Here is a 25,000-nt window from a genome sequence, read left to right as displayed (position 1 = left end):
CACAAAACGTACAGCGGGTGGCACACGCTCTATTTGGCAGCTATAAATTCCACGTGAAGGCATAGTGTAGCCTACGTCACGTGACATCCATACCTGTCCGGCTCTCCCAACGAACAAACAAACAAGACATCCGAGGGGAGAAAGTAACAAACAAGAGGACAGGGGAGAACAAATAGGCGTTCCGAAGCTTTAAAAAACACAAACAATAATGTACTGAGACTGTATGAACGACAGAACAAAATGGGGTACATTATTTCAGCAAAAAACAAAACAAAAAAAGCTGGCGAACGGGACGGCGATGGGCTTCGCATAATTCCGTGTAACGGGATTGGTATATGTATGAATGACGTCATCGGGATTCCCCAGAAACAGCCAATGAACGGATTTGAGAAGAATGCAGGTACGGATCGCTGGAAAGAGACAGAAACACGCAAAACTCACACAGGAACGTAACAATAAATATCAATAAATAATTAAATAGAAAATAAATTAAATTACTAAAAATAAATAAATCGACAATTTAATAAATAGAAATAAATGAATTAATAATAAATGATTGTGTAAATCAAATAAATACATAAATAAATAAATAAATAAATGTATCAAGTAAAAAACTGAATAAATGTTTATAGATAGATAGATAGATAGATAGATAGATAGATAGATAGATAGATAGATAGATAGATAGATAGATAAAAACCATGCCAGCTTTTAGTCACAGCATTCATTCATAGAAAATGAAAAGTCTTTGCTAAATAGTGATAATAACAGATACGCAAAAATATTTGACAGCTTTGTAAAGAGTGCACGTTGTAATGGTGTTAACAACTGCTTATGATTTATGCAGTGTCTCGTTAACCCAGCCGCTGTCCTTTACAGAGGAGCAAACGAATGGGGGTGGGTTAAATTAACTAACTTTTGCCCTTGAAAGAACAGACCATGCAGCACATACGCTCGTTCTTACACGTGAATGGCGTCAAATCCCCTGCAACACAGGCAGCGCACTGTTAATGACCGCTCCTCTGCCCCGTGCTGCTGTGGGCACTGAGCAAAAAGCCCAAACTGAAGCCTCTGACCGCCCCCTGCCGGAGGGGGGGGGGGGTAAAGACGAGACTGAGCGGATCCTCTGACTGGCGCACAGACGGAGAAAAGACAAACCAATGCAGAATCCGGAAAGCAAATGCGGCGAACGAAGTAAAAAGGAGAAAAGTGACAAAGACAAAAGCTTACAGCACCTGGTATTCCCAGGCGGTCTCCCATCCAAGTACTAACCAGGCCCGACCCTGCTTAGCTTCCGAGATCGGACGAGATCGGGCGTGCTCAGGGTGGTATGGCCGTAAGCGAGAGACGCTGTCAAAACGAGCCTCTTAAACAATGCCCATACGTGTATAAAAACTAAAAGATATTTAAATACATAGATTAATTAATTAATTAATTAATTAATTAAATAAATAAATAAATAAACGTAAAGTAAAACATTAAAACTACATTAAATAAAAGTTACGACTCAGGGAAGCAGGGCAATGACAGGCATGTTTTATTAATGTTTTGTCCGGAGGAGTATGTGTTATGGACAAAGAAGACCCGGACGCAACAGACGTCTACGATGCCAAGTGGTTTATTATACACAAATACAGTTGCAGGGCTTAAGTCCAGTGAAAGGGGTAGTGGGAACAATATTTATTCATAGAAAGCGAACACGTGCACAGTTGTGAGGGGAGAAGGGACAAGAGCCGTGCCACATAAAACGCCAAGAAAATACCAGTACACACTCTAGCTATACGTAAGCTCTCCATCTACAAAAGAAAACAATTATAGATAAATCTTCAGCGTCAGCAACGCCCTAACTAACCTACTCCGGCTAACAAAATCACAAAACGTACAGCGGGTGGCACACGCTCTATTTGGCAGCTATAAATTCCACGTGAAGGCATAGTGTAGCCTACGTCACGTGACATCCATACCTGTCCGGCTCTCCCAACGAACAAACAAACAAGACATCCGAGGGGAGAAAGTAACAAACAAGAGGACAGGGGAGAACAAATAGGCGTTCCGAAGCTTTAAAAAACACAAACAATAATGTACTGAGACTGTATGAACGACAGAACAAAATGGGGTACATTATTTCAGCAAAAAACAAAACAAAAAAAGCTGGCGAACGGGACGGCGATGGGCTTCGCATAATTCCGTGTAACGGGATTGGTATATGTATGAATGACGTCATCGGGATTCCCCAGAAACAGCCAATGAACGGATTTGAGAAGAATGCAGGTACGGATCGCTGGAAAGAGACAGAAACACGCAAAACTCACACAGGAACGTAACAATAAATATCAATAAATAATTAAATAGAAAATAAATTAAATTACTAAAAATAAATAAATCGACAATTTAATAAATAGAAATAAATGAATTAATAATAAATGATTGTGTAAATCAAATAAATACATAAATAAATAAATAAATAAATGTATCAAGTAAAAAACTGAATAAATGTTTATAGATAGATAGATAGATAGATAGATAGATAGATAGATAGATAGATAGATAGATAGATAGATAGATAGATAGATAAAAACCATGCCAGCTTTTAGTCACAGCATTCATTCATAGAAAATGAAAAGTCTTTGCTAAATAGTGATAATAACAGATACGCAAAAATATTTGACAGCTTTGTAAAGAGTGCACGTTGTAATGGTGTTAACAACTGCTTATGATTTATGCAGTGTCTCGTTAACCCAGCCGCTGTCCTTTACAGAGGAGCAAACGAATGGGGGTGGGTTAAATTAACTAACTTTTGCCCTTGAAAGAACAGACCATGCAGCACATACGCTCGTTCTTACACGTGAATGGCGTCAAATCCCCTGCAACACAGGCAGCGCTCTGTTAATGACCGCTCCTCTGCCCCGTGCTGCTGTGGGCACTGAGCAAAAAGCCCAAAAGGAAGCCTCTGACCGCCCCCTGCCGGAGGAGGGGGGTAAAGACGAGACTGAGCGGATCCTCTGACTGGCGCACAGACGGAGAAAAGACAAACCAATGCAGAATCCGGAAAGCAAATGCGGCGAACGAAGTAAAAAGGAGAAAAGTGACAAAGACAAAAGCTTACAGCACCTGGTATTCCCAGGCGGTCTCCCATCCAAGTACTAACCAGGCCCGACCCTGCTTAGCTTCCGAGATCGGACGAGATCGGGCGTGCTCAGGGTGGTATGGCCGTAAGCGAGAGACGCTGTCAAAACGAGCCTCTTAAACAATGCCCATACGTGTATAAAAACTAAAAGATATTTAAATACATAGATTAATTAATTAATTAATTAATTAATTAAATAAATAAATAAACGTAAAGTAAAACATTAAAACTACATTAAATAAAAGTTACGACTCAGGGAAGCAGGGCAATGACAGGCATGTTTTATTAATGTTTTGTCCGGAGGAGTATGTGTTATGGACAAAGAAGACCCGGACGCAACAGACGTCTACGATGCCAAGTGGTTTATTATACACAAATACAGTTGCAGGGCTTAAGTCCAGTGAAAGGGGTAGTGGGAACAATATTTATTCATAGAAAGCGAACACGTGCACAGTTGTGAGGGGAGAAGGGACAAGAGCCGTGCCACATAAAACGCCAAGAAAATACCAGTACACACTCTAGCTATACGTAAGCTCTCCATCTACAAAAGAAAACAATTATAGATAAATCTTCAGCGTCAGCAACGCCCTAACTAACCTACTCCGGCTAACAAAATCACAAAACGTACAGCGGGTGGCACACGCTCTATTTGGCAGCTATAAATTCCACGTGAAGGCATAGTGTAGCCTACGTCACGTGACATCCATACCTGTCCGGCTCTCCCAACGAACAAACAAACAAGACATCCGAGGGGAGAAAGTAACAAACAAGAGGACAGGGGAGAACAAATAGGCGTTCCGAAGCTTTAAAAAACACAAACAATAATGTACTGAGACTGTATGAACGACAGAACAAAATGGGGTACATTATTTCAGCAAAAAACAAAACAAAAAAAGCTGGCGAACGGGACGGCGATGGGCTTCGCATAATTCCGTGTAACGGGATTGGTATATGTATGAATGACGTCATCGGGATTCCCCAGAAACAGCCAATGAACGGATTTGAGAAGAATGCAGGTACGGATCGCTGGAAAGAGACAGAAACACGCAAAACTCACACAGGAACGTAACAATAAATATCAATAAATAATTAAATAGAAAATAAATTAAATTACTAAAAATAAATAAATCGACAATTTAATAAATAGAAATAAATGAATTAATAATAAATGATTGTGTAAATCAAATAAATACATAAATAAATAAATAAATAAATGTATCAAGTAAAAAACTGAATAAATGTTTATAGATAGATAGATAGATAGATAGATAGATAGATAGATAGATAGATAGATAGATAGATAGATAGATAAAAACCATGCCAGCTTTTAGTCACAGCATTCATTCATAGAAAATGAAAAGTCTTTGCTAAATAGTGATAATAACAGATACGCAAAAATATTTGACAGCTTTGTAAAGAGTGCACGTTGTAATGGTGTTAACAACTGCTTATGATTTATGCAGTGTCTCGTTAACCCAGCCGCTGTCCTTTACAGAGGAGCAAACGAATGGGGGTGGGTTAAATTAACTAACTTTTGCCCTTGAAAGAACAGACCATGCAGCACATACGCTCGTTCTTACACGTGAATGGCGTCAAATCCCCTGCAACACAGGCAGCGCTCTGTTAATGACCGCTCCTCTGCCCCGTGCTGCTGTGGGCACTGAGCAAAAAGCCCAAAAGGAAGCCTCTGACCGCCCCCTGCCGGAGGAGGGGGGTAAAGACGAGACTGAGCGGATCCTCTGACTGGCGCACAGACGGAGAAAAGACAAACCAATGCAGAATCCGGAAAGCAAATGCGGCGAACGAAGTAAAAAGGAGAAAAGTGACAAAGACAAAAGCTTACAGCACCTGGTATTCCCAGGCGGTCTCCCATCCAAGTACTAACCAGGCCCGACCCTGCTTAGCTTCCGAGATCGGACGAGATCGGGCGTGCTCAGGGTGGTATGGCCGTAAGCGAGAGACGCTGTCAAAACGAGCCTCTTAAACAATGCCCATACGTGTATAAAAACTAAAAGATATTTAAATACATAGATTAATTAATTAATTAATTAATTAATTAAATAAATAAATAAATAAACGTAAAGTAAAACATTAAAACTACATTAAATAAAAGTTACGACTCAGGGAAGCAGGGCAATGACAGGCATGTTTTATTAATGTTTTGTCCGGAGGAGTATGTGTTATGGACAAAGAAGACCCGGACGCAACAGACGTCTACGATGCCAAGTGGTTTATTATACACAAATACAGTTGCAGGGCTTAAGTCCAGTGAAAGGGGTAGTGGGAACAATATTTATTCATAGAAAGCGAACACGTGCACAGTTGTGAGGGGAGAAGGGACAAGAGCCGTGCCACATAAAACGCCAAGAAAATACCAGTACACACTCTAGCTATACGTAAGCTCTCCATCTACAAAAGAAAACAATTATAGATAAATCTTCAGCGTCAGCAACGCCCTAACTAACCTACTCCGGCTAACAAAATCACAAAACGTACAGCGGGTGGCACACGCTCTATTTGGCAGCTATAAATTCCACGTGAAGGCATAGTGTAGCCTACGTCACGTGACATCCATACCTGTCCGGCTCTCCCAACGAACAAACAAACAAGACATCCGAGGGGAGAAAGTAACAAACAAGAGGACAGGGGAGAACAAATAGGCGTTCCGAAGCTTTAAAAAACACAAACAATAATGTACTGAGACTGTATGAACGACAGAACAAAATGGGGTACATTATTTCAGCAAAAAACAAAACAAAAAAAGCTGGCGAACGGGACGGCGATGGGCTTCGCATAATTCCGTGTAACGGGATTGGTATATGTATGAATGACGTCATCGGGATTCCCCAGAAACAGCCAATGAACGGATTTGAGAAGAATGCAGGTACGGATCGCTGGAAAGAGACAGAAACACGCAAAACTCACACAGGAACGTAACAATAAATATCAATAAATAATTAAATAGAAAATAAATTAAATTACTAAAAATAAATAAATCGACAATTTAATAAATAGAAATAAATGAATTAATAATAAATGATTGTGTAAATCAAATAAATACATAAATAAATAAATAAATAAATGTATCAAGTAAAAAACTGAATAAATGTTTATAGATAGATAGATAGATAGATAGATAGATAGATAGATAGATAGATAGATAGATAGATAGATAGATAGATAGATAGATAGATAGATAGATAGATAGATAAAAACCATGCCAGCTTTTAGTCACAGCATTCATTCATAGAAAATGAAAAGTCTTTGCTAAATAGTGATAATAACAGATACGCAAAAATATTTGACAGCTTTGTAAAGAGTGCACGTTGTAATGGTGTTAACAACTGCTTATGATTTATGCAGTGTCTCGTTAACCCAGCCGCTGTCCTTTACAGAGGAGCAAACGAATGGGGGTGGGTTAAATTAACTAACTTTTGCCCTTGAAAGAACAGACCATGCAGCACATACGCTCGTTCTTACACGTGAATGGCGTCAAATCCCCTGCAACACAGGCAGCGCTCTGTTAATGACCGCTCCTCTGCCCCGTGCTGCTGTGGGCACTGAGCAAAAAGCCCAAAAGGAAGCCTCTGACCGCCCCCTGCCGGAGGAGGGGGGTAAAGACGAGACTGAGCGGATCCTCTGACTGGCGCACAGACGGAGAAAAGACAAACCAATGCAGAATCCGGAAAGCAAATGCGGCGAACGAAGTAAAAAGGAGAAAAGTGACAAAGACAAAAGCTTACAGCACCTGGTATTCCCAGGCGGTCTCCCATCCAAGTACTAACCAGGCCCGACCCTGCTTAGCTTCCGAGATCGGACGAGATCGGGCGTGCTCAGGGTGGTATGGCCGTAAGCGAGAGACGCTGTCAAAACGAGCCTCTTAAACAATGCCCATACGTGTATAAAAACTAAAAGATATTTAAATACATAGATTAATTAATTAATTAATTAATTAATTAAATAAATAAATAAATAAACGTAAAGTAAAACATTAAAACTACATTAAATAAAAGTTACGACTCAGGGAAGCAGGGCAATGACAGGCATGTTTTATTAATGTTTTGTCCGGAGGAGTATGTGTTATGGACAAAGAAGACCCGGACGCAACAGACGTCTACGATGCCAAGTGGTTTATTATACACAAATACAGTTGCAGGGCTTAAGTCCAGTGAAAGGGGTAGTGGGAACAATATTTATTCATAGAAAGCGAACACGTGCACAGTTGTGAGGGGAGAAGGGACAAGAGCCGTGCCACATAAAACGCCAAGAAAATACCAGTACACACTCTAGCTATACGTAAGCTCTCCATCTACAAAAGAAAACAATTATAGATAAATCTTCAGCGTCAGCAACGCCCTAACTAACCTACTCCGGCTAACAAAATCACAAAACGTACAGCGGGTGGCACACGCTCTATTTGGCAGCTATAAATTCCACGTGAAGGCATAGTGTAGCCTACGTCACGTGACATCCATACCTGTCCGGCTCTCCCAACGAACAAACAAACAAGACATCCGAGGGGAGAAAGTAACAAACAAGAGGACAGGGGAGAACAAATAGGCGTTCCGAAGCTTTAAAAAACACAAACAATAATGTACTGAGACTGTATGAACGACAGAACAAAATGGGGTACATTATTTCAGCAAAAAACAAAACAAAAAAAGCTGGCGAACGGGACGGCGATGGGCTTCGCATAATTCCGTGTAACGGGATTGGTATATGTATGAATGACGTCATCGGGATTCCCCAGAAACAGCCAATGAACGGATTTGAGAAGAATGCAGGTACGGATCGCTGGAAAGAGACAGAAACACGCAAAACTCACACAGGAACGTAACAATAAATATCAATAAATAATTAAATAGAAAATAAATTAAATTACTAAAAATAAATAAATCGACAATTTAATAAATAGAAATAAATGAATTAATAATAAATGATTGTGTAAATCAAATAAATACATAAATAAATAAATAAATAAATGTATCAAGTAAAAAACTGAATAAATGTTTATAGATAGATAGATAGATAGATAGATAGATAGATAGATAGATAGATAGATAGATAGATAGATAGATAGATAGATAGATAGATAAAAACCATGCCAGCTTTTAGTCACAGCATTCATTCATAGAAAATGAAAAGTCTTTGCTAAATAGTGATAATAACAGATACGCAAAAATATTTGACAGCTTTGTAAAGAGTGCACGTTGTAATGGTGTTAACAACTGCTTATGATTTATGCAGTGTCTCGTTAACCCAGCCGCTGTCCTTTACAGAGGAGCAAACGAATGGGGGTGGGTTAAATTAACTAACTTTTGCCCTTGAAAGAACAGACCATGCAGCACATACGCTCGTTCTTACACGTGAATGGCGTCAAATCCCCTGCAACACAGGCAGCGCTCTGTTAATGACCGCTCCTCTGCCCCGTGCTGCTGTGGGCACTGAGCAAAAAGCCCAAAAGGAAGCCTCTGACCGCCCCCTGCCGGAGGAGGGGGGTAAAGACGAGACTGAGCGGATCCTCTGACTGGCGCACAGACGGAGAAAAGACAAACCAATGCAGAATCCGGAAAGCAAATGCGGCGAACGAAGTAAAAAGGAGAAAAGTGACAAAGACAAAAGCTTACAGCACCTGGTATTCCCAGGCGGTCTCCCATCCAAGTACTAACCAGGCCCGACCCTGCTTAGCTTCCGAGATCGGACGAGATCGGGCGTGCTCAGGGTGGTATGGCCGTAAGCGAGAGACGCTGTCAAAACGAGCCTCTTAAACAATGCCCATACGTGTATAAAAACTAAAAGATATTTAAATACATAGATTAATTAATTAATTAATTAATTAATTAAATAAATAAATAAATAAACGTAAAGTAAAACATTAAAACTACATTAAATAAAAGTTACGACTCAGGGAAGCAGGGCAATGACAGGCATGTTTTATTAATGTTTTGTCCGGAGGAGTATGTGTTATGGACAAAGAAGACCCGGACGCAACAGACGTCTACGATGCCAAGTGGTTTATTATACACAAATACAGTTGCAGGGCTTAAGTCCAGTGAAAGGGGTAGTGGGAACAATATTTATTCATAGAAAGCGAACACGTGCACAGTTGTGAGGGGAGAAGGGACAAGAGCCGTGCCACATAAAACGCCAAGAAAATACCAGTACACACTCTAGCTATACGTAAGCTCTCCATCTACAAAAGAAAACAATTATAGATAAATCTTCAGCGTCAGCAACGCCCTAACTAACCTACTCCGGCTAACAAAATCACAAAACGTACAGCGGGTGGCACACGCTCTATTTGGCAGCTATAAATTCCACGTGAAGGCATAGTGTAGCCTACGTCACGTGACATCCATACCTGTCCGGCTCTCCCAACGAACAAACAAACAAGACATCCGAGGGGAGAAAGTAACAAACAAGAGGACAGGGGAGAACAAATAGGCGTTCCGAAGCTTTAAAAAACACAAACAATAATGTACTGAGACTGTATGAACGACAGAACAAAATGGGGTACATTATTTCAGCAAAAAACAAAACAAAAAAAGCTGGCGAACGGGACGGCGATGGGCTTCGCATAATTCCGTGTAACGGGATTGGTATATGTATGAATGACGTCATCGGGATTCCCCAGAAACAGCCAATGAACGGATTTGAGAAGAATGCAGGTACGGATCGCTGGAAAGAGACAGAAACACGCAAAACTCACACAGGAACGTAACAATAAATATCAATAAATAATTAAATAGAAAATAAATTAAATTACTAAAAATAAATAAATCGACAATTTAATAAATAGAAATAAATGAATTAATAATAAATGATTGTGTAAATCAAATAAATACATAAATAAATAAATAAATAAATGTATCAAGTAAAAAACTGAATAAATGTTTATAGATAGATAGATAGATAGATAGATAGATAGATAGATAGATAGATAGATAGATAGATAGATAGATAGATAGATAGATAGATAGATAGATAGATAGATAAAAACCATGCCAGCTTTTAGTCACAGCATTCATTCATAGAAAATGAAAAGTCTTTGCTAAATAGTGATAATAACAGATACGCAAAAATATTTGACAGCTTTGTAAAGAGTGCACGTTGTAATGGTGTTAACAACTGCTTATGATTTATGCAGTGTCTCGTTAACCCAGCCGCTGTCCTTTACAGAGGAGCAAACGAATGGGGGTGGGTTAAATTAACTAACTTTTGCCCTTGAAAGAACAGACCATGCAGCACATACGCTCGTTCTTACACGTGAATGGCGTCAAATCCCCTGCAACACAGGCAGCGCTCTGTTAATGACCGCTCCTCTGCCCCGTGCTGCTGTGGGCACTGAGCAAAAAGCCCAAAAGGAAGCCTCTGACCGCCCCCTGCCGGAGGAGGGGGGTAAAGACGAGACTGAGCGGATCCTCTGACTGGCGCACAGACGGAGAAAAGACAAACCAATGCAGAATCCGGAAAGCAAATGCGGCGAACGAAGTAAAAAGGAGAAAAGTGACAAAGACAAAAGCTTACAGCACCTGGTATTCCCAGGCGGTCTCCCATCCAAGTACTAACCAGGCCCGACCCTGCTTAGCTTCCGAGATCGGACGAGATCGGGCGTGCTCAGGGTGGTATGGCCGTAAGCGAGAGACGCTGTCAAAACGAGCCTCTTAAACAATGCCCATACGTGTATAAAAACTAAAAGATATTTAAATACATAGATTAATTAATTAATTAATTAATTAATTAAATAAATAAATAAATAAACGTAAAGTAAAACATTAAAACTACATTAAATAAAAGTTACGACTCAGGGAAGCAGGGCAATGACAGGCATGTTTTATTAATGTTTTGTCCGGAGGAGTATGTGTTATGGACAAAGAAGACCCGGACGCAACAGACGTCTACGATGCCAAGTGGTTTATTATACACAAATACAGTTGCAGGGCTTAAGTCCAGTGAAAGGGGTAGTGGGAACAATATTTATTCATAGAAAGCGAACACGTGCACAGTTGTGAGGGGAGAAGGGACAAGAGCCGTGCCACATAAAAAGCCAAGAAAATACCAGGACACACTCTAGCTATACGTAAGCTCTCCATCTACAAAAGAAAACAATTATAGATAAATCTTCAGCGTCAGCATCGCCCTAACTAGCCTACTCCGGCTAACAAAATCACAAAACGTACAGCGGGTGGCACACGCTCTATTTGGCAGCTATAAATTCCACGTGAAGGCACAGTGTAGCCTACGTCACGTGACATCCATACCTGTCCGGCTCTCCCAACGAACAAACAAACAAGACATCCGAGGGGAGAAAGTAACAAACAAGAGGACAGGGGAGAACAAATAGGCGTTCCGAAGCTTTAAAAAACACAAACAATAATGTACTGAGACTGTATGAACGACAGAACAAAATGGGGTACATTATTTCAGCAAAAAACAAAACAAAAAAAGCTGGCGAACGGGACGGCGATGGGCTTCGCATAATTCCGTGTAACGGGATTGGTATATGTATGAATGACGTCATCGGGATTCCCCAGAAACAGCCAATGAACGGATTTGAGAAGAATGCAGGTACGGATCGCTGGAAAGAGACAGAAACACGCAAAACTCACACAGGAACGTAACAATAAATATCAATAAATAATTAAATAGAAAATAAATTAAATTACTAAAAATAAATAAATCGACAATTTAATAAATAGAAATAAATGAATTAATAATAAATGATTGTGTAAATCAAATAAATACATAAATAAATAAATAAATAAATGTATCAAGTAAAAAACTGAATAAATGTTTATAGATAGATAGATAGATAGATAGATAGATAGATAGATAGATAGATAGATAGATAGATAGATAGATAGATAGATAGATAGATAGATAGATAGATAGATAGATAGATAAAAACCATGCCAGCTTTTAGTCACAGCATTCATTCATAGAAAATGAAAAGTCTTTGCTAAATAGTGATAATAACAGATACGCAAAAATATTTGACAGCTTTGTAAAGAGTGCACGTTGTAATGGTGTTAACAACTGCTTATGATTTATGCAGTGTCTCGTTAACCCAGCCGCTGTCCTTTACAGAGGAGCAAACGAATGGGGGTGGGTTAAATTAACTAACTTTTGCCCTTGAAAGAACAGACCATGCAGCACATACGCTCGTTCTTACACGTGAATGGCGTCAAATCCCCTGCAACACAGGCAGCGCTCTGTTAATGACCGCTCCTCTGCCCCGTGCTGCTGTGGGCACTGAGCAAAAAGCCCAAAAGGAAGCCTCTGACCGCCCCCTGCCGGAGGAGGGGGGTAAAGACGAGACTGAGCGGATCCTCTGACTGGCGCACAGACGGAGAAAAGACAAACCAATGCAGAATCCGGAAAGCAAATGCGGCGAACGAAGTAAAAAGGAGAAAAGTGACAAAGACAAAAGCTTACAGCACCTGGTATTCCCAGGCGGTCTCCCATCCAAGTACTAACCAGGCCCGACCCTGCTTAGCTTCCGAGATCGGACGAGATCGGGCGTGCTCAGGGTGGTATGGCCGTAAGCGAGAGACGCTGTCAAAACGAGCCTCTTAAACAATGCCCATACGTGTATAAAAACTAAAAGATATTTAAATACATAGATTAATTAATTAATTAATTAATTAATTAAATAAATAAATAAATAAACGTAAAGTAAAACATTAAAACTACATTAAATAAAAGTTACGACTCAGGGAAGCAGGGCAATGACAGGCATGTTTTATTAATGTTTTGTCCGGAGGAGTATGTGTTATGGACAAAGAAGACCCGGACGCAACAGACGTCTACGATGCCAAGTGGTTTATTATACACAAATACAGTTGCAGGGCTTAAGTCCAGTGAAAGGGGTAGTGGGAACAATATTTATTCATAGAAAGCGAACACGTGCACAGTTGTGAGGGGAGAAGGGACAAGAGCCGTGCCACATAAAACGCCAAGAAAATACCAGTACACACTCTAGCTATACGTAAGCTCTCCATCTACAAAAGAAAACAATTATAGATAAATCTTCAGCGTCAGCAACGCCCTAACTAACCTACTCCGGCTAACAAAATCACAAAACGTACAGCGGGTGGCACACGCTCTATTTGGCAGCTATAAATTCCACGTGAAGGCATAGTGTAGCCTACGTCACGTGACATCCATACCTGTCCGGCTCTCCCAACGAACAAACAAACAAGACATCCGAGGGGAGAAAGTAACAAACAAGAGGACAGGGGAGAACAAATAGGCGTTCCGAAGCTTTAAAAAACACAAACAATAATGTACTGAGACTGTATGAACGACAGAACAAAATGGGGTACATTATTTCAGCAAAAAACAAAACAAAAAAAGCTGGCGAACGGGACGGCGATGGGCTTCGCATAATTCCGTGTAACGGGATTGGTATATGTATGAATGACGTCATCGGGATTCCCCAGAAACAGCCAATGAACGGATTTGAGAAGAATGCAGGTACGGATCGCTGGAAAGAGACAGAAACACGCAAAACTCACACAGGAACGTAACAATAAATATCAATAAATAATTAAATAGAAAATAAATTAAATTACTAAAAATAAATAAATCGACAATTTAATAAATAGAAATAAATGAATTAATAATAAATGATTGTGTAAATCAAATAAATACATAAATAAATAAATAAATAAATGTATCAAGTAAAAAACTGAATAAATGTTTATAGATAGATAGATAGATAGATAGATAGATAGATAGATAGATAGATAGATAGATAGATAGATAGATAGATAGATAGATAGATAGATAGATAGATAAAACCATGCCAGCTTTTAGTCACAGCATTCATTCATAGAAAATGAAAAGTCTTTGCTAAATAGTGATAATAACAGATACGCAAAAATATTTGACAGCTTTGTAAAGAGTGCACGTTGTAATGGTGTTAACAACTGCTTATGATTTATGCAGTGTCTCGTTAACCCAGCCGCTGTCCTTTACAGAGGAGCAAACGAATGGGGGTGGGTTAAATTAACTAACTTTTGCCCTTGAAAGAACAGACCATGCAGCACATACGCTCGTTCTTACACGTGAATGGCGTCAAATCCCCTGCAACACAGGCAGCGCTCTGTTAATGACCGCTCCTCTGCCCCGTGCTGCTGTGGGCACTGAGCAAAAAGCCCAAAAGGAAGCCTCTGACCGCCCCCTGCCGGAGGAGGGGGGTAAAGACGAGACTGAGCGGATCCTCTGACTGGCGCACAGACGGAGAAAAGACAAACCAATGCAGAATCCGGAAAGCAAATGCGGCGAACGAAGTAAAAAGGAGAAAAGTGACAAAGACAAAAGCTTACAGCACCTGGTATTCCCAGGCGGTCTCCCATCCAAGTACTAACCAGGCCCGACCCTGCTTAGCTTCCGAGATCGGACGAGATCGGGCGTGCTCAGGGTGGTATGGCCGTAAGCGAGAGACGCTGTCAAAACGAGCCTCTTAAACAATGCCCATACGTGTATAAAAACTAAAAGATATTTAAATACATAGATTAATTAATTAATTAATTAATTAATTAAATAAATAAATAAATAAACGTAAAGTAAAACATTAAAACTACATTAAATAAAAGTTACGACTCAGGGAAGCAGGGCAATGACAGGCATGTTTTATTAATGTTTTGTCCGGAGGAGTATGTGTTATGGACAAAGAAGACCCGGACGCAACAGACGTCTACGATGCCAAGTGGTTTATTATACACAAATACAGTTGCAGGGCTTAAGTCCAGTGAAAGGGGTAGTGGGAACAATATTTATTCATAGAAAGCGAACACGTGCACAGTTGTGAGGGGAGAAGGGACAAGAGCCGTGCCACATAAAACGCCAAGAAAATACCAGTACACACTCTAGCTATACGTAAGCTCTCCATCTACAAAAGAAAACAATTATAGATAAATCTTCAGCGTCAGCAACGCCCTAACTAACCTACTCCGGCTAACAAAATCACAAAACGTACAGCGGGTGGCACACGCTCTATTTGGCAGCTATAAATTCCACGTGAAGGCATAGTGTAGCCTACGTCACGTGACATCCATACCTGTCCGGCTCTCCCAACGAACAAACAAACAAGACATCCGAGGGGAGAAAGTAACAAACAAGAGGACAGGGGAGAACAAATAGGCGTTCCGAAGCTTTAAAAAACACAAACAATAATGTACTGAGACTGTATGAACGACAGAACAAAATGGGGTACATTATTTCAGCAAAAAACAAAACAAAAAAAGCTGGCGAACGGGACGGCGATGGGCTTCGCATAATTCCGTGTAACGGGATTGGTATATGTATGAATGACGTCATCGGGATTCCCCAGAAACAGCCAATGAACGGATTTGAGAAGAATGCAGGTACGGATCGCTGGAAAGAGACAGAAACACGCAAAACTCACACAGGAACGTAACAATAAATATCAATAAATAATTAAATAGAAAATAAATTAAATTACTAAAAATAAATAAATCGACAATTTAATAAATAGAAATAAATGAATTAATAATAAATGATTGTGTAAATCAAATAAATACATAAATAAATAAATAAATAAATGTATCAAGTAAAAAACTGAATAAATGTTTATAGATAGATAGATAGATAGATAGATAGATAGATAGATAGATAGATAGATAGATAGATAGATAGATAGATAGATAAAAACCATGCCAGCTTTTAGTCACAGCATTCATTCATAGAAAATGAAAAGTCTTTGCTAAATAGTGATAATAACAGATACGCAAAAATATTTGACAGCTTTGTAAAGAGTGCACGTTGTAATGGTGTTAACAACTGCTTATGATTTATGCAGTGTCTCGTTAACCCAGCCGCTGTCCTTTACAGAGGAGCAAACGAATGGGGGTGGGTTAAATTAACTAACTTTTGCCCTTGAAAGAACAGACCATGCAGCACATACGCTCGTTCTTACACGTGAATGGCGTCAAATCCCCTGCAACACAGGCAGCGCTCTGTTAATGACCGCTCCTCTGCCCCGTGCTGCTGTGGGCACTGAGCAAAAAGCCCAAAATGAAGCCTCTGACCGCCCCCTGCCGGCGGAGGGGGGTAAAGACGAGACTGAGCGGATCCTCTGACTGGAGCACAGACGGAGAAAAGACAAACCAATGCAGAATCCGGAAAGAAAATGCGTCGAACGAAGTAAAAAGGAGAAAAGTGACAAAGACAAAAGCTTACAGCACCTGGTATTCCCAGGCGGTCTCCCATCCAAGTACTAACCAGGCCCGACCCTGCTTAGCTTCCGAGATCGGACGAGATCGGGCGTGCTCAGGGTGGTATGGCCGTAAGCGAGAGACGCTGTCAAAACGAGCCTCTTAAACAATGCCCATACGTGTATAAAAACTAAAAGATATTTAAATACATAGATTAATTAATTAATTAATTAATTAATTAAATAAATAAATAAATAAACGTAAAGTAAAACATTAAAACTACATTAAATAAAAGTTACGACTCAGGGAAGCAGGGCAATGACAGGCATGTTTTATTAATGTTTTGTCCGGAGGAGTATGTGTTATGGACAAAGAAGACCCGGACGCAACAGACGTCTACGATGCCAAGTGGTTTATTATACACAAATACAGTTGCAGGGCTTAAGTCCAGTGAAAGGGGTAGTGGGAACAATATTTATTCATAGAAAGCGAACACGTGCACAGTTGTGAGGGGAGAAGGGACAAGAGCCGTGCCACATAAAACGCCAAGAAAATACCAGTACACACTCTAGCTATACGTAAGCTCTCCATCTACAAAAGAAAACAATTATAGATAAATCTTCAGCGTCAGCAACGCCCTAACTAACCTACTCCGGCTAACAAAATCACAAAACGTACAGCGGGTGGCACACGCTCTATTTGGCAGCTATAAATTCCACGTGAAGGCATAGTGTAGCCTACGTCACGTGACATCCATACCTGTCCGGCTCTCCCAACGAACAAACAAACAAGACATCCGAGGGGAGAAAGTAACAAACAAGAGGACAGGGGAGAACAAATAGGCGTTCCGAAGCTTTAAAAAACACAAACAATAATGTACTGAGACTGTATGAACGACAGAACAAAATGGGGTACATTATTTCAGCAAAAAACAAAACAAAAAAAGCTGGCGAACGGGACGGCGATGGGCTTCGCATAATTCCGTGTAACGGGATTGGTATATGTATGAATGACGTCATCGGGATTCCCCAGAAACAGCCAATGAACGGATTTGAGAAGAATGCAGGTACGGATCGCTGGAAAGAGACAGAAACACGCAAAACTCACACAGGAACGTAACAATAAATATCAATAAATAATTAAATAGAAAATAAATTAAATTACTAAAAATAAATAAATCGACAATTTAATAAATAGAAATAAATGAATTAATAATAAATGATTGTGTAAATCAAATAAATACATAAATAAATAAATAAATAAATGTATCAAGTAAAAAACTGAATAAATGTTTATAGATAGATAGATAGATAGATAGATAGATAGATAGATAGATAGATAGATAGATAGATAGATAGATAGATAGATAGATAGATAGATAGATAGATAGATAAAAACCATGCCAGCTTTTAGTCACAGCATTCATTCATAGAAAATGAAAAGTCTTTGCTAAATAGTGATAATAACAGATACGCAAAAATATTTGACAGCTTTGTAAAGAGTGCACGTTGTAATGGTGTTAACAACTGCTTATGATTTATGCAGTGTCTCGTTAACCCAGCCGCTGTCCTTTACAGAGGAGCAAACGAATGGGGGTGGGTTAAATTAACTAACTTTTGCCCTTGAAAGAACAGACCATGCAGCACATACGCTCGTTCTTACACGTGAATGGCGTCAAATCCCCTGCAACACAGGCAGCGCTCTGTTAATGACCGCTCCTCTGCCCCGTGCTGCTGTGGGCACTGAGCAAAAAGCCCAAAAGGAAGCCTCTGACCGCCCCCTGCCGGAGGAGGGGGGTAAAGACGAGACTGAGCGGATCCTCTGACTGGCGCACAGACGGAGAAAAGACAAACCAATGCAGAATCCGGAAAGCAAATGCGGCGAACGAAGTAAAAAGGAGAAAAGTGACAAAGACAAAAGCTTACAGCACCTGGTATTCCCAGGCGGTCTCCCATCCAAGTACTAACCAGGCCCGACCCTGCTTAGCTTCCGAGATCGGACGAGATCGGGCGTGCTCAGGGTGGTATGGCCGTAAGCGAGAGACGCTGTCAAAACGAGCCTCTTAAACAATGCCCATACGTGTATAAAAACTAAAAGATATTTAAATACATAGATTAATTAATTAATTAATTAATTAATTAAATAAATAAATAAATAAACGTAAAGTAAAACATTAAAACTACATTAAATAAAAGTTACGACTCAGGGAAGCAGGGCAATGACAGGCATGTTTTATTAATGTTTTGTCCGGAGGAGTATGTGTTATGGACAAAGAAGACCCGGACGCAACAGACGTCTACGATGCCAAGTGGTTTATTATACACAAATACAGTTGCAGGGCTTAAGTCCAGTGAAAGGGGTAGTGGGAACAATATTTATTCATAGAAAGCGAACACGTGCACAGTTGTGAGGGGAGAAGGGACAAGAGCCGTGCCACATAAAACGCCAAGAAAATACCAGTACACACTCTAGCTATACGTAAGCTCTCCATCTACAAAAGAAAACAATTATAGATAAATCTTCAGCGTCAGCAACGCCCTAACTAACCTACTCCGGCTAACAAAATCACAAAACGTACAGCGGGTGGCACACGCTCTATTTGGCAGCTATAAATTCCACGTGAAGGCATAGTGTAGCCTACGTCACGTGACATCCATACCTGTCCGGCTCTCCCAACGAACAAACAAACAAGACATCCGAGGGGAGAAAGTAACAAACAAGAGGACAGGGGAGAACAAATAGGCGTTCCGAAGCTTTAAAAAACACAAACAATAATGTACTGAGACTGTATGAACGACAGAACAAAATGGGGTACATTATTTCAGCAAAAAACAAAACAAAAAAAGCTGGCGAACGGGACGGCGATGGGCTTCGCATAATTCCGTGTAACGGGATTGGTATATGTATGAATGACGTCATCGGGATTCCCCAGAAACAGCCAATGAACGGATTTGAGAAGAATGCAGGTACGGATCGCTGGAAAGAGACAGAAACACGCAAAACTCACACAGGAACGTAACAATAAATATCAATAAATAATTAAATAGAAAATAAATTAAATTACTAAAAATAAATAAATCGACAATTTAATAAATAGAAATAAATGAATTAATAATAAATGATTGTGTAAATCAAATAAATACATAAATAAATAAATAAATAAATGTATCAAGTAAAAAACTGAATAAATGTTTATAGATAGATAGATAGATAGATAGATAGATAGATAGATAGATAGATAGATAGATAGATAGATAAAAACCATGCCAGCTTTTAGTCACAGCATTCATTCATAGAAAATGAAAAGTCTTTGCTAAATAGTGATAATAACAGATACGCAAAAATATTTGACAGCTTTGTAAAGAGTGCACGTTGTAATGGTGTTAACAACTGCTTATGATTTATGCAGTGTCTCGTTAACCCAGCCGCTGTCCTTTACAGAGGAGCAAACGAATGGGGGTGGGTTAAATTAACTAACTTTTGCCCTTGAAAGAACAGACCATGCAGCACATACGCTCGTTCTTACACGTGAATGGCGTCAAATCCCCTGCAACACAGGCAGCGCTCTGTTAATGACCGCTCCTCTGCCCCGTGCTGCTGTGGGCACTGAGCAAAAAGCCCAAAAGGAAGCCTCTGACCGCCCCCTGCCGGAGGAGGGGGGTAAAGACGAGACTGAGCGGATCCTCTGACTGGCGCACAGACGGAGAAAAGACAAACCAATGCAGAATCCGGAAAGCAAATGCGGCGAACGAAGTAAAAAGGAGAAAAGTGACAAAGACAAAAGCTTACAGCACCTGGTATTCCCAGGCGGTCTCCCATCCAAGTACTAACCAGGCCCGACCCTGCTTAGCTTCCGAGATCGGACGAGATCGGGCGTGCTCAGGGTGGTATGGCCGTAAGCGAGAGACGCTGTCAAAACGAGCCTCTTAAACAATGCCCATACGTGTATAAAAACTAAAAGATATTTAAATACATAGATTAATTAATTAATTAATTAATTAATTAAATAAATAAATAAATAAACGTAAAGTAAAACATTAAAACTACATTAAATAAAAGTTACGACTCAGGGAAGCAGGGCAATGACAGGCATGTTTTATTAATGTTTTGTCCGGAGGAGTATGTGTTATGGACAAAGAAGACCCGGACGCAACAGACGTCTACGATGCCAAGTGGTTTATTATACACAAATACAGTTGCAGGGCTTAAGTCCAGTGAAAGGGGTAGTGGGAACAATATTTATTCATAGAAAGCGAACACGTGCACAGTTGTGAGGGGAGAAGGGACAAGAGCCGTGCCACATAAAACGCCAAGAAAATACCAGTACACACTCTAGCTATACGTAAGCTCTCCATCTACAAAAGAAAACAATTATAGATAAATCTTCAGCGTCAGCAACGCCCTAACTAACCTACTCCGGCTAACAAAATCACAAAACGTACAGCGGGTGGCACACGCTCTATTTGGCAGCTATAAATTCCACGTGAAGGCATAGTGTAGCCTACGTCACGTGACATCCATACCTGTCCGGCTCTCCCAACGAACAAACAAACAAGACATCCGAGGGGAGAAAGTAACAAACAAGAGGACAGGGGAGAACAAATAGGCGTTCCGAAGCTTTAAAAAACACAAACAATAATGTACTGAGACTGTATGAACGACAGAACAAAATGGGGTACATTATTTCAGCAAAAAACAAAACAAAAAAAGCTGGCGAACGGGACGGCGATGGGCTTCGCATAATTCCGTGTAACGGGATTGGTATATGTATGAATGACGTCATCGGGATTCCCCAGAAACAGCCAATGAACGGATTTGAGAAGAATGCAGGTACGGATCGCTGGAAAGAGACAGAAACACGCAAAACTCACACAGGAACGTAACAATAAATATCAATAAATAATTAAATAGAAAATAAATTAAATTACTAAAAATAAATAAATCGACAATTTAATAAATAGAAATAAATGAATTAATAATAAATGATTGTGTAAATCAAATAAATACATAAATAAATAAATAAATAAATGTATCAAGTAAAAAACTGAATAAATGTTTATAGATAGATAGATAGATAGATAGATAGATAGATAGATAGATAGATAGATAGATAGATAGATAGATAGATAGATAGATAGATAAAAACCATGCCAGCTTTTAGTCACAGCATTCATTCATAGAAAATGAAAAGTCTTTGCTAAATAGTGATAATAACAGATACGCAAAAATATTTGACAGCTTTGTAAAGAGTGCACGTTGTAATGGTGTTAACAACTGCTTATGATTTATGCAGTGTCTCGTTAACCCAGCCGCTGTCCTTTACAGAGGAGCAAACGAATGGGGGTGGGTTAAATTAACTAACTTTTGCCCTTGAAAGAACAGACCATGCAGCACATACGCTCGTTCTTACACGTGAATGGCGTCAAATCCCCTGCAACACAGGCAGCGCTCTGTTAATGACCGCTCCTCTGCCCCGTGCTGCTGTGGGCACTGAGCAAAAAGCCCAAAAGGAAGCCTCTGACCGCCCCCTGCCGGAGGAGGGGGGTAAAGACGAGACTGAGCGGATCCTCTGACTGGCGCACAGACGGAGAAAAGACAAACCAATGCAGAATCCGGAAAGCAAATGCGGCGAACGAAGTAAAAAGGAGAAAAGTGACAAAGACAAAAGCTTACAGCACCTGGTATTCCCAGGCGGTCTCCCATCCAAGTACTAACCAGGCCCGACCCTGCTTAGCTTCCGAGATCGGACGAGATCGGGCGTGCTCAGGGTGGTATGGCCGTAAGCGAGAGACGCTGTCAAAACGAGCCTCTTAAACAATGCCCATACGTGTATAAAAACTAAAAGATATTTAAATACATAGATTAATTAATTAATTAATTAATTAATTAAATAAATAAATAAATAAACGTAAAGTAAAACATTAAAACTACATTAAATAAAAGTTACGACTCAGGGAAGCAGGGCAATGACAGGCATGTTTTATTAATGTTTTGTCCGGAGGAGTATGTGTTATGGACAAAGAAGACCCGGACGCAACAGACGTCTACGATGCCAAGTGGTTTATTATACACAAATACAGTTGCAGGGCTTAAGTCCAGTGAAAGGGGTAGTGGGAACAATATTTATTCATAGAAAGCGAACACGTGCACAGTTGTGAGGGGAGAAGGGACAAGAGCCGTGCCACATAAAACGCCAAGAAAATACCAGTACACACTCTAGCTATACGTAAGCTCTCCATCTACAAAAGAAAACAATTATAGATAAATCTTCAGCGTCAGCAACGCCCTAACTAACCTACTCCGGCTAACAAAATCACAAAACGTACAGCGGGTGGCACACGCTCTATTTGGCAGCTATAAATTCCACGTGAAGGCATAGTGTAGCCTACGTCACGTGACATCCATACCTGTCCGGCTCTCCCAACGAACAAACAAACAAGACATCCGAGGGGAGAAAGTAACAAACAAGAGGACAGGGGAGAACAAATAGGCGTTCCGAAGCTTTAAAAAACACAAACAATAATGTACTGAGACTGTATGAACGACAGAACAAATATATTTCAGCAAAAAAAAAAAAGCTGGCGAACGGGACGGCGATGGGCTTCGCATAATTCCGTGTAACGGGATTGGTATATGTATGAATGACGTCATCGGGATTCCCCAGAAACAGCCAATGAACGGATTTGAGAAGAATGCAGGTACGGATCGCTGGAAAGAGACAGAAACACGCAAAACTCACACAGGAACGTAACAATAAATATCAATAAATAATTAAATAGAAAATAAATTAAATTACTAAAAATAAATAAATCGACAATTTAATAAATAGAAATAAATGAATTAATAATAAATGATTGTGTAAATCAAATAAATACATAAATAAATAAATAAATAAATGTATCAAGTAAAAAACTGAATAAATGTTTATAGATAGATAGATAGATAGATAGATAGATAGATAGATAGATAGATAGATAGATAGATAGATAGATAGATAGATAGATAGATAAAAACCATGCCAGCTTTTAGTCACAGCATTCATTCATAGAAAATGAAAAGTCTTTGCTAAATAGTGATAATAACAGATACGCAAAAATATTTGACAGCTTTGTAAAGAGTGCACGTTGTAATGGTGTTAACAACTGCTTATGATTTATGCAGTGTCTCGTTAACCCAGCCGCTGTCCTTTACAGAGGAGCAAACGAATGGGGGTGGGTTAAATTAACTAACTTTTGCCCTTGAAAGAACAGACCATGCAGCACATACGCTCGTTCTTACACGTGAATGGCGTCAAATCCCCTGCAACACAGGCAGCGCTCTGTTAATGACCGCTCCTCTGCCCCGTGCTGCTGTGGGCACTGAGCAAAAAGCCCAAAAGGAAGCCTCTGACCGCCCCCTGCCGGAGGAGGGGGGTAAAGACGAGACTGAGCGGATCCTCTGACTGGCGCACAGACGGAGAAAAGACAAACCAATGCAGAATCCGGAAAGCAAATGCGGCGAACGAAGTAAAAAGGAGAAAAGTGACAAAGACAAAAGCTTACAGCACCTGGTATTCCCAGGCGGTCTCCCATCCAAGTACTAACCAGGCCCGACCCTGCTTAGCTTCCGAGATCGGACGAGATCGGGCGTGCTCAGGGTGGTATGGCCGTAAGCGAGAGACGCTGTCAAAACGAGCCTCTTAAACAATGCCCATACGTGTATAAAAACTAAAAGATATTTAAATACATAGATTAATTAATTAATTAATTAATTAATTAAATAAATAAATAAATAAACGTAAAGTAAAACATTAAAACTACATTAAATAAAAGTTACGACCCAGGGAAGCAGGGCAATGACAGGCATGTTTTATTAATGTTTTGTCCGGAGGAGTATGTGTTATGGACAAAGAAGACCCGGACGCAACAGACGTCTACGATGCCAAGTGGTTTATTATACACAAATACAGTTGCAGGGCTTAAGTCCAGTGAAAGGGGTAGTGGGAACAATATTTATTCATAGAAAGCGAACACGTGCACAGTTGTGAGGGGAGAAGGGACAAGAGCCGTGCCACATAAAACGCCAAGAAAATACCAGTACACACTCTAGCTATACGTAAGCTCTCCATCTACAAAAGAAAACAATTATAGATAAATCTTCAGCGTCAGCAACGCCCTAACTAACCTACTCCGGCTAACAAAATCACAAAACGTACAGCGGGTGGCACACGCTCTATTTGGCAGCTATAAATTCCACGTGAAGGCATAGTGTAGCCTACGTCACGTGACATCCATACCTGTCCGGCTCTCCCAACGAACAAACAAACAAGACATCCGAGGGGAGAAAGTAACAAACAAGAGGACAGGGGAGAACAAATAGGCGTTCCGAAGCTTTAAAAAACACAAACAATAATGTACTGAGACTGTTTGAACGACAGAACAAAATGGGGTACATTATTTCAGCAAAAAACAAAACAAAAAAAGCTGGCGAACGGGACGGCGATGGGCTTCGCATAATTCCGTGTAACGGGATTGGTATAGGTATGAATGACGTCATCGGGATTCCCCAGAAACAGCCAATGAACGGATTTGAGACGAATGCAGGTACCGTTCGCTGGAAAGAGACAGAAACACGCAAAACTCACACAGGAACGTAACAATAAATATCAATAAATAATTAAATAGAAAATAAATTAAATTACTAAAAATAAATA

The 25,000-nt window shown here is 40.1% G+C and overlaps 13 non-coding genes across 13 annotated transcripts; all 13 read right to left on the bottom strand.

The window, feature by feature from the left end:
• Positions 1–1,223: 1,223 nt before the first annotated feature.
• On the bottom strand, positions 1,224–1,342 carry LOC141350754 (5S ribosomal RNA). Its single transcript, XR_012358888.1, has one exon. It is a non-coding gene; the product is annotated as a 5S ribosomal RNA (ribosomal RNA).
• Positions 1,343–3,099: 1,757 nt separating this feature from the next.
• Positions 3,100–3,218, bottom strand: LOC141350753 (5S ribosomal RNA). Its single transcript, XR_012358887.1, has one exon. It is a non-coding gene; the product is annotated as a 5S ribosomal RNA (ribosomal RNA).
• Positions 3,219–4,963: 1,745 nt separating this feature from the next.
• On the bottom strand, positions 4,964–5,082 carry LOC141350752 (5S ribosomal RNA). Its single transcript, XR_012358886.1, has one exon. It is a non-coding gene; the product is annotated as a 5S ribosomal RNA (ribosomal RNA).
• Positions 5,083–6,863: 1,781 nt separating this feature from the next.
• LOC141350751 (5S ribosomal RNA) lies at positions 6,864–6,982 on the bottom strand. Its single transcript, XR_012358885.1, has one exon. It is a non-coding gene; the product is annotated as a 5S ribosomal RNA (ribosomal RNA).
• A 1,765-nt stretch (positions 6,983–8,747) lies between these two features.
• On the bottom strand, positions 8,748–8,866 carry LOC141350750 (5S ribosomal RNA). The gene has a single exon (XR_012358884.1). It is a non-coding gene; the product is annotated as a 5S ribosomal RNA (ribosomal RNA).
• Positions 8,867–10,647: 1,781 nt separating this feature from the next.
• Positions 10,648–10,766, bottom strand: LOC141350749 (5S ribosomal RNA). Its single transcript, XR_012358883.1, has one exon. It is a non-coding gene; the product is annotated as a 5S ribosomal RNA (ribosomal RNA).
• Positions 10,767–12,555: 1,789 nt separating this feature from the next.
• On the bottom strand, positions 12,556–12,674 carry LOC141350748 (5S ribosomal RNA). Its single transcript, XR_012358882.1, has one exon. It is a non-coding gene; the product is annotated as a 5S ribosomal RNA (ribosomal RNA).
• A 1,776-nt stretch (positions 12,675–14,450) lies between these two features.
• LOC141350747 (5S ribosomal RNA) lies at positions 14,451–14,569 on the bottom strand. Its single transcript, XR_012358881.1, has one exon. It is a non-coding gene; the product is annotated as a 5S ribosomal RNA (ribosomal RNA).
• A 1,757-nt stretch (positions 14,570–16,326) lies between these two features.
• On the bottom strand, positions 16,327–16,445 carry LOC141350746 (5S ribosomal RNA). Its single transcript, XR_012358880.1, has one exon. It is a non-coding gene; the product is annotated as a 5S ribosomal RNA (ribosomal RNA).
• A 1,781-nt stretch (positions 16,446–18,226) lies between these two features.
• Positions 18,227–18,345, bottom strand: LOC141350744 (5S ribosomal RNA). The gene has a single exon (XR_012358878.1). It is a non-coding gene; the product is annotated as a 5S ribosomal RNA (ribosomal RNA).
• Positions 18,346–20,090: 1,745 nt separating this feature from the next.
• LOC141350743 (5S ribosomal RNA) lies at positions 20,091–20,209 on the bottom strand. Its single transcript, XR_012358877.1, has one exon. It is a non-coding gene; the product is annotated as a 5S ribosomal RNA (ribosomal RNA).
• Positions 20,210–21,974: 1,765 nt separating this feature from the next.
• LOC141350742 (5S ribosomal RNA) lies at positions 21,975–22,093 on the bottom strand. The gene has a single exon (XR_012358876.1). It is a non-coding gene; the product is annotated as a 5S ribosomal RNA (ribosomal RNA).
• Positions 22,094–23,842: 1,749 nt separating this feature from the next.
• On the bottom strand, positions 23,843–23,961 carry LOC141350741 (5S ribosomal RNA). The gene has a single exon (XR_012358875.1). It is a non-coding gene; the product is annotated as a 5S ribosomal RNA (ribosomal RNA).
• Between the last annotated feature and the right edge of the window lie 1,039 nt (positions 23,962–25,000).

This window comes from Misgurnus anguillicaudatus, chromosome 18 (assembly GCF_027580225.2).
Source record: "Misgurnus anguillicaudatus chromosome 18, ASM2758022v2, whole genome shotgun sequence".
Lineage (NCBI taxonomy): Eukaryota > Metazoa > Chordata > Actinopteri > Cypriniformes > Cobitidae > Misgurnus > Misgurnus anguillicaudatus.
Note: the sequence above shows the minus strand (reverse complement) of the source record. Positions and strands in the feature narration are given on the sequence as shown.